Below are 9,411 nucleotides of genomic sequence, written 5' to 3'. Positions count from 1 at the left end.
GAATGTGAGCCAGTTCAGAATGTGGTATATATACCTCCACTCGGAGATGACATCAATCATGGTGATTGGAAATGATGGGAGGATGTGCATGAAAACGTAAAAGCAATAGTGCTGAAAGAGATACCTTCACTACCAATACCACCACCAAAACCAAAACTATCACCGATGGAAGAAGAGCGGTTGAGGGAAGAAAAGCGTCTGAGGGAAGAAGAGATGTTGAAGGAAGATCAGATTATTCAAGAGCTGATCAGGGAAGAGTGGTTGAGGACCGAACAAAGAAGACTAGGATTCTTTTAGTAGCAGCTCAAGTATGTCTTAATATTTACTAGGTTTGTACTTCTGGTACTATATATATGTGAAGGTATCTAAGGATTCCAAGCAGACTAAGTTTGCTATGAGTTTTAAGAAAACCTATGAGGGTGAGGGTTGTTCACCTTTAAAAACACTTTCTGATCTCGTCTGTTGCTTTTCTCTCTAACAATGCCCTCTTGTTTTTATAAATTTTGTGTCTTGTTATGTTTTTGTGAGAGTAAGGGTTCCCTAACTTCGTTATGAAACATCTCATAAAAAAAAAAAAAAACTTCGCAATGAAAGATACTACATATTAGTTATTTTGGAACATAAGATGTACATAATGATGTATCTCAAAGATCAATGTTTTGTAGTAACCATATTAGTTATGTTGGAACAAAAGGTTGGTTGGGTTTCATTCAGCTTGCAACTAGTTATTCTTGTTTAACATTGATAAGTGATTCATTTATCTTGTCAATACTAATATTAATTTTCCATGTTAATATTTATGATAAACTAGGCATTACTCAAAATTCTAGAAAGGAGGCTAGGCAGGTAACCCGTCAAAAAGTTGGGGGGCTATTTATTTTCAATAAAGGATATTGTCTAGAAGTCCTTCTCAAAATTGAAAATATAGTCCTTCGTAGAGATAAAGTTACCTATTTAAAAAATAATAACAGTATCTTTCTTAGAAATAAAATAACCAATTTAAGAAAAAAAAAGAAACAAAATAAATTTTAAGGTTTAAAAAAAGAAATTAAAATCTCTATCTCTCAATAAAATAATAACTAATTGAAGGAAAATGAAACAAAAAATAATCATACAAAAAAATGAGGGTATCCGAATATAACAATAAAATTTTGTCACATTCGATTTGATGGGCCAAAGCATACCGTCCCTAAGGTAAACTACCTACCTTTTATTTTCCTGGTCTTCAGCTCTCTAGATTGGGTAACTTTCTAATTGCGAAAAATAAATAAATTTGGGAAATTTTCTTAAATTTATTTTTTTTAGTTACCCACCTTTTTTGGAAACACAAATCCTACTTAAACTCTGTTTCTCTATTTCACTAGGCAAAAAATCCGATACCCTTAGAAGGATCTCTCAGAAAACCAACCAACAGGACAAAGGAGTTGCAATGGCACGATGGCCATGGGAGGAGGTAAATGTCTTTGAAGAGTTCGTGAGGCTAGCTTTTCAAAATAGCGACCATGGTTTCATCGATTATAAGGACTACTGTCTGTTCTTGCAAGCTTCTAATCTTCCAAAGCACACTGTCGATCAGGTAGTTGTCTTTATTGTTTAGGGTTTGCTATCTGACTCAATTTTATCTCTAATTTTTATTCTTCATGTAAATAAATACTTTGTAAGTCTAATCAAGTAAGATTTTAGAATAAGTAATTATATTATATACTTGAAGAAGAAAAAAACTCAAATGTTACACCTAAATTGAAGTCAGATTCAGATTCAGACATTAAAATAGATCATCAACATTTTATACACTGCTTCAATCCTGTTTTATCTAGAATCAATTAGACACATAGTAATATTATCAATGTTTTATTTTATTAGTTTGGTTGGTACTTGGAGCAGTTTCTAACCCTAGTTTGAACATATGTGTAGATATGGTTGGTGGTTAATCGAAAGAAGCCAGAGGAAGAGGGAGTTGTCATTGGACGGGAAGAATTTCTCGAGGCTCTTCAACTTGCAAGTGTGGCACAACGATATCAAAAAGAATATAGACTTTATATGTTTGGCATCAAAGTAGGTTACCTTGACGTTTATGACGAGGAAGTATTACCCAAGTTTGATTTACCTAATGTCCCACCACCTAATATTGATTTTTTTTTTCTGATCACACGACATGGGAAATAACATGTACTCCAAAACGTCCTAAGATATTGCGTCCACCAGAGTATGTACCACAGATTGATGGTCAGAGGCTTGCTCAAAAGGCTTTTGATCTTTATATACGCATAGGCGGTGATCCTATTAAATCGTTCCCTGGGTTTGGCTGCAAAGGTACTTTAAGTCGTTGTACGATACATATACCTGCAGAATGTGAGCCAGTTCAGAATGTGGTATATATACCTCCACTCGGAGATGACATCAATCATGGTGATTGGAAATGATGGGAGGATGTGCATGAAAACGTAAAAGCAATAGTGCTGAAAGAGATACCTTCACTACCAATACCACCACCAAAACCAAAACTATCACCGATGGAAGAAGAGCGGTTGAGGGAAGAAAAGCGTCTGAGGGAAGAAGAGATGTTGAAGGAAGATCAGATTATTCAAGAGCTGATCAGGGAAGAGTGGTTGAGGACCGAACAAAGAAGACTAGGATTCTTTTAGTAGCAGCTCAAGTATGTCTTAATATTTACTAGGTTTGTACTTCTGGTACTATATATATGTGAAGGTATCTAAGGATTCCAAGCAGACTAAGTTTGCTATGAGTTTTAAGAAAACCTATGAGGGTGAGGGTTGTTCACCTTTAAAAACACTTTCTGATCTCGTCTGTTGCTTTTCTCTCTAACAATGCCCTCTTGTTTTTATAAATTTTGTGTCTTGTTATGTTTTTGTGAGAGTAAGGGTTCCCTAACTTCGTTATGAAACATCTCATAAAAAAAAAAAAAAAACTTCGCAATGAAAGATACTACATATTAGTTATTTTGGAACATAAGATGTACATAATGATGTATCTCAAAGATCAATGTTTTGTAGTAACCATATTAGTTATGTTGGAACAAAAGGTTGGTTGGGTTTCATTCAGCTTGCAACTAGTTATTCTTGTTTAACATTGATAAGTGATTCATTTATCTTGTCAATACTAATATTAATTTTCCATGTTAATATTTATGATAAACTAGGCATTACTCAAAATTCTAGAAAGGAGGCTAGGCAGGTAACCCGTCAAAAAGTTGGGGGGCTATTTATTTGGGTTGTTACTTGCTAAACAAGTTAGGTTAATGTAGGAACATCTTTAAATCGGCAACACCCACTAGTTGAAGTTGCAAGAGGTTTAGTCTTCTATCTTAGAAGTCAAGACTTTAAACCCTTAGATAAACATCTTTAAATTGAATTAATGGTGCAATAGGGTCGATCATAATGGCCTATCTAAATAGGTTTTTTTCCCACATATAATTTTCATATTTTGATAAATCAAAGCTCAAGATGGTGTCTTCTCTTACTCTTTATATACATTTATATTATTAATGCATTTATCATGTTTTTGTAGTTAGACGAAATTAAGCTTTTAGTCTAACATTAGTATAACAAGTGCTACAACACGTATTAGGTAGAGAAGAAAGACCATGGCTCGATTAGGAAGTATAGGTTTGATGATGAAATATTGAAATTGAATTTTCTTTTGAGATAAACCAGAGTTTCATTAGTTCGATTAGGACGTACAGGTTTGATGATGAAAGATTGAAAGTTTGAAACTGTTAAGAGTATGTTTTAGTGGGAGGGTTGGCCCTCCAAAGTGATGGTTTTATCCCTATTTTTTTCTTCATAAAATGAGCATTCTTAAGGGATGAGATTTTAAACAACTCCCGACTAAGTGTTTGATTTTTTAGCACTTACAAGTGCTACCACTTACTAAGTGATAATCACTTAGTAAGTGATATCACTCGTAAGTGATATGGCGTTTGTTTTCTATCACTTCTAAGTGTTTGATTTTTGTTTTTATATTAATTTTAAATGTCATAAAAATGAAAAATTGTCTATTTTGACCTTAAAGTATTTACATATTAGCATTTCATACTAATTCATTATGCTCGCGAGTTTGGATACAAGAAAATTACGACTTATGAATATTTTATGTTGAAAATATTAACCTCAAGTAATTAAAAATTATGAAGGAAAAAAGAACTTACGTTGCATGATGGAGTTTGGGTGATTCCGTGATTAATGAAGGAAGAGATGTGAAAAAATTTAAGAGAAAAACTTAGGTGAAGGATGAGTAAAGAAGGAAAAGGGTCATTGATAAAGTCATAAAAAAAATTTTACTTATCAATTGTTTAAGTTTTTTTGTTTAGTTATAATTATATTGGTAATTATTATATTCGGTAGGGGTAAAAATATCTTTTTTAGCACTTAGAAAGTAAGTGTAGAAAAATAAGCTCCAAATTGGAGCTTACTTTTTTGCACTTACTTTGACCCCACTTACAAGTGATTTTCACTTAATAAGTGAAAATCACTTTTTTTTTTACTCTAATAATACTCACTATTTTTCACTTATAATTCTTTTCATTGGGTAAGTGAAAAGACAAACGTCCTAAAATGAGCTTCACTAAAAAAACACTTAACAAGGGCAAAAATTGAACAATATTGTCCCAAAGTCTCATGTGTGAACAACTCTCATGGAGAATATGAGGACAATCAATCAATTGTCTAATCTTTTCCTTTATATTCACATAAACAAATACCACAACTCTCTTGATGCTCATGAGTTACTAATAATTCTTCAAATTTCATAATAGGTAATATTCTTTATGGAATCAGCAGCTCCTAAATGAGATTGCTGATAGGGTGGTACTGGTAATTGGAGGGTGTTACCAATTTCTTTTGAATCTGAATCTGAAAATGAAATCAGATCCATCTTTCTTAAGATGAAGAAGATGAATCTGTTGATTATATTCAAGATGAAAAGTAAATGGAGAATAAATCTTGGAAGTTTTGGGATTCTTGAATTGTATAACATTTTGGCTGATGAGGATGAGTTTGTAAGGAAATGGTGGAGGGGATGAGAGAGAAATTGATTTTTTTTTCAAAAGAAGAGAGAAGTTGATTTGGGAAGTAGTGATGGAAATTGGAACGAAAGATATAAATAATTTAGAATTCACACAAGTGAAATGTGAGTAGTTCTCCTAAAATGATTCCTAAAAGTGGCTTTGAATCTGTCAACAACAAAAAAAGTGGTTTCGAATGCGATAAGCACATAGGTGGGAGTCATGGGACCTAGGTAGGTATATTATATGGTTCCAAACTAATAAGACTTTAAAGATATAAGTTGACTCCAAAAGTACGGAGAGACATACTATCTTAAACTTCATCGCTTACCTCATCTAAAAGTGGTTACTACTATTAAGTTTGTAGTCACTTCGCCAACAACCCTTGGTTAGAGTAGTAAAATGTATAGTCTTCCACCTTTGAGGTCAAGAGTTCGAGGCACGCTAAATAATTCAAAAAAATAAAAAGTTTGTTGTCAATTCAACTGGAAGTGTGAGAATTAATTTTACAATGAATATCTAAACTTATTCAAATTCACCGAGTAATGTTAGTTTGAAGATATTTGAGATTTACCCAATAAACTGTCCATGCTACCGAATAAATTATTCAAATTCATTTGATTTTTCATATACGCAAAAATACAAACTATAAAATAACAATAAAAGGAATAGCTAAGCTACTTCTCCACTAACCCTAAATTCTAAATCCATAAGTATCAACCCCTTATCATTAACAAACCAATTGCAGTGACAATAAGAGTAGAGGGAAGTCCAAACTGAAGATGGCTCCAAAAAGAAAGATTGTAACCAAATAACTGAGCTGGCCGAGCTTGCTCACACACTATCAAGTTTGTAGCTGATCCTAAGAGTGATAAATTTCCTGCAACTGTACTTACCCAAGCCAATATTAGCCATGCTTTCTTTTCCTCTGACACAGATATCGCCCCGACCAGGCCGCAACTCTGGCATTCTATTAATTCAAGAAACGGTACAAAACATTAGCATTCTATTAATTCAACGGAAAGAACAAAATAGTTCAATTGTGGTGACCAGAAGCAAGTATTACATTTACAACTTGAAGTAGTGTTGGGGGTGACGAGTGGAGCACTAAAAATGGTGAATCTAGACTTGTTTCAAGTCTTAGAACTCTTACCTACAACGACATATAGTAGCTTTCAAGCACAATAACAACAGATGGTGGGACAATTGTGATCTCAAACCTATTAGAGGCAAAGGCCTGCAACTAATAGGAAGAAAATTAATATAGTTCAAATCAAAATTTTTGTTCTTTTTCTGTTCGAATTAATGATGTTCTTTTGTGCAACTTTGAGTAGTTCACAATGTACACTTGCCTACGTATTAAATACGTTATTGACATCTTAAGCTCGTTAATCATTCTTAAATGGGCTAATAACTAACGAAACCATTTATATTGACAATAGAGCAAGAATGATGATTAGAATTACTAACCAGTAGGTACATTTGAAGCCACATTTGAGAGGACAAGTACAACAAGAGAAAGCACTACAATTCCACTGACGTGATCAATTCGTGCATGTGGCTCCATAAAATCCTAAATAGTGTTTGGAATCCCTGTTCTGTTGAAGCCATCACTCGTGATAAACATTCCACAGAAAAACAGCAAGAAGAATACGAAACCTGATTAATGGCTACAGACAATTCATAGTTGTATCTCTATTATGATATGGAGAACGAATTGAAACCAACAATCTACTACGTTTCTTATATAAACATTCACACACATACATGTAGATAGGTAGACAGATCGACAAATATTCTTTTGGTGCAAACGGAGTAAGGGAGGTTTATGTTTGAAAATGTTACCTTGTCAAGGCTTGCTCCGACATCTTTAAAATCAAGAACCACAAGAGCGAGGGAAGCAGTTAATGCTGTCCATGACATGTTTAGACCCATGAGAAGAGCGAGTAGCATTCCGACAATAACAATGTAAACTGATGTCTTCCATAATAATCTCTCCCATCTCATAATAAGAATCTCCTTCTCATCCAATGTTTGCAAAGTAGATGGAACATTGAGAGAATGATTAACGATTAGATTTTTGGTCCTTCCTTCACTACTCCCGCCCCTTCTAATCGTAGATGCAAGTTTTCCCCACGATGAGAAGAATCCGTTCTACCATCCTCTTTTGATGTGTTTGAAACTCTTCCAGACTCAGTATCTGCACCAATTGAGGCTCTTAGCTGTGAATTGATCTCACTGCTCAAATTTATTCGCTTTCTAATTTCCATATGCCTAGATTCCGCCAAGTGCTATTGATGATCTGCTTATCACTTCTCTAACCAATGTGAGGTTTCCTTCGGGAGAATTTAAAGATGTGACGTGTGATAATGTGGTAGGTGAGAAACAATGAGGACTCACATCTTCCTTGACATATTTAATTTCCAATAGGGATGCGTCTTCTTCATCCTTTTCAACAGATAATAGTCTCCAAAACATGCATAGAAGTAAAAATGGTATTCACAACTACACAAACAAGCATTGCAGGGAGAATACCCAATAAGAATTTACCGAAAAAAAATCTTGCTCAGAACTGTTATAACTAAATTCTGTGGATTACTGATTGGAGTAGCGGAAGACCCAACCCAATTTTTTAACTAGACGCCAAGGCTAGTAATGACGGACGAGGTGGAAGATTGTTTCGTCTTGCAATCTTCAAAACAAATTCCGTAAGAACGACACAACAAGTATCATTTGTGAATAAAACACTCGAAATAGCAGAAATGAAACAAAGTAAGACAAAGTAAATCTTTAGGACCCAAGCTTTTCCACGTTAACAACTTACCCAAGTACTTGAACATATCGATCGGCTTTTTCCAGGTAGAAATTTTTACAGTTGAGCCTAGAACTACTTTTACAGTTGGAGCCATGACCATTTACTTTACTCTAAAATTCACAAAGTTTACCAATTCCTTCTCTTTTACAAAAGAAAATTTAGATATACAGGTTTTGATTTCAAACCTTACTTGGTTCTGTTTTATAGATTTGACGAGGGTGACAGGTTCTATAATCTCAACAGTTTGGAATGTAACCTGATGGATGTTGGGTTTATACAATGGTTGGACCCATTACCATCTAATAATTAATTGAGAGTGAGCCTCACCCACTCACTACTAGTCAAAACTATTTGTCTTCTAATTAGCACATGGGTGGGGTCCACCTCTAGAAGGAAGATGACATTCAAAGCTTTCTTTCTCTAGACAATTAATGTCCCACATCTCTCAACTAGTGAAACTAAAGGTGTCTCATAATAAGTTGCTTGACAACTCATTGTAAAGCACATGGTGGTGTAGAGAAGGCTCCCACACGCGCCGCACACACGTGAGGCATTTGGGCTTTTAACTAATTTGAACTCTTTGGCTATTTGGGCTATTTGGGCTTATGGGCCTTTGGGTCGTGGCCCGTGAGCCCGTGAGCTCGGGTGCTCGGGAGCTAATAGTGAAAAGACTCTTTTGCCACGAAGAGTAGTTTTGCTTAAACTCGGAATTTGACTAAGTCGTGGGATTAACTTAATCAGTATTTGAGTATATCTGTAACTGATCTCGTAGGGTTAATCAGTTTCCGAGTTTATCTCCCATTCCCTTAACTTCTCTACCACGCTTCCTAGGCGGTTAGGGTTTTCTCAGAGGCTATATATACTGGCCGAAATCAAGAGAGAAACACACACAACTCAATTTCGACTATCTTCCTCTTTCTGACTGTTTAAGTTTTTCGAGTTCCGTTATCTCCATTACTATCTCTGTTAGTGCAGACAGAGGAAGTAAGCTGTGGTCAATCCATGGGGAGTGATCGGAATCAAGTAATTAGCACCCCGGTTACTCCGAAATCACTTTCAAGGCAGTGTGACCTCCATACCACGACACAGTGAATAAGTTATTTTCTACCCGACAGTTCCATTGATCTACCCCATATTTTCAACAATTTGAAAGTGATTTTCTGATCAATGGCTGCTGTTAATCTCAAAACCCTACCTGATATGTCAAAGATGATCCCTCTTGATGGAACTAACTACAAGAGGTGGTCACACAAGCTGCTTATCTTCTTCGAACAACTCGAAGTTGATTATATTATGTTCGAAGATTTATCCACTGGTTCTTCAATCGACATCGATATTACCCCTGTTAAGGATAGGTCATCTACTTCGAATGATGATGTTGTCAAACAACAAAATCGTTCGAGGACATCAGCTGAATCATATGGACAACAAGTTATTCAACTTGTTTGTAACCTACAAATCTGCTAAGGATATCTGGGATACCCTTCAAAAGAAATATGGAGCTGACAATGCTGGAAGGAAGAAGTACATCGTGGGAAAGTGGTTACAGCTCCAAATCAACGATGACTCTTCA

The 9,411-nt window shown here is 35.1% G+C and overlaps 1 pseudogene; it reads right to left on the bottom strand.

The window, feature by feature from the left end:
• Positions 1-5,739: 5,739 nt before the first annotated feature.
• Positions 5,740-7,932, bottom strand: LOC147530736 (silicon efflux transporter LSI2-like; annotated as a pseudogene).
• Positions 7,933-9,411: the final 1,479 nt, after the last annotated feature.

Source organism: Eschscholzia californica, unplaced genomic scaffold (assembly GCF_041429995.1).
Source record: "Eschscholzia californica isolate CP2 unplaced genomic scaffold, dmEscCali1.0.p SCAF_6, whole genome shotgun sequence".
Classification (NCBI taxonomy): Eukaryota; Viridiplantae; Streptophyta; class Magnoliopsida; order Ranunculales; family Papaveraceae; genus Eschscholzia; species Eschscholzia californica.
This window is presented reverse-complemented; position numbering and strand designations above follow the sequence as displayed.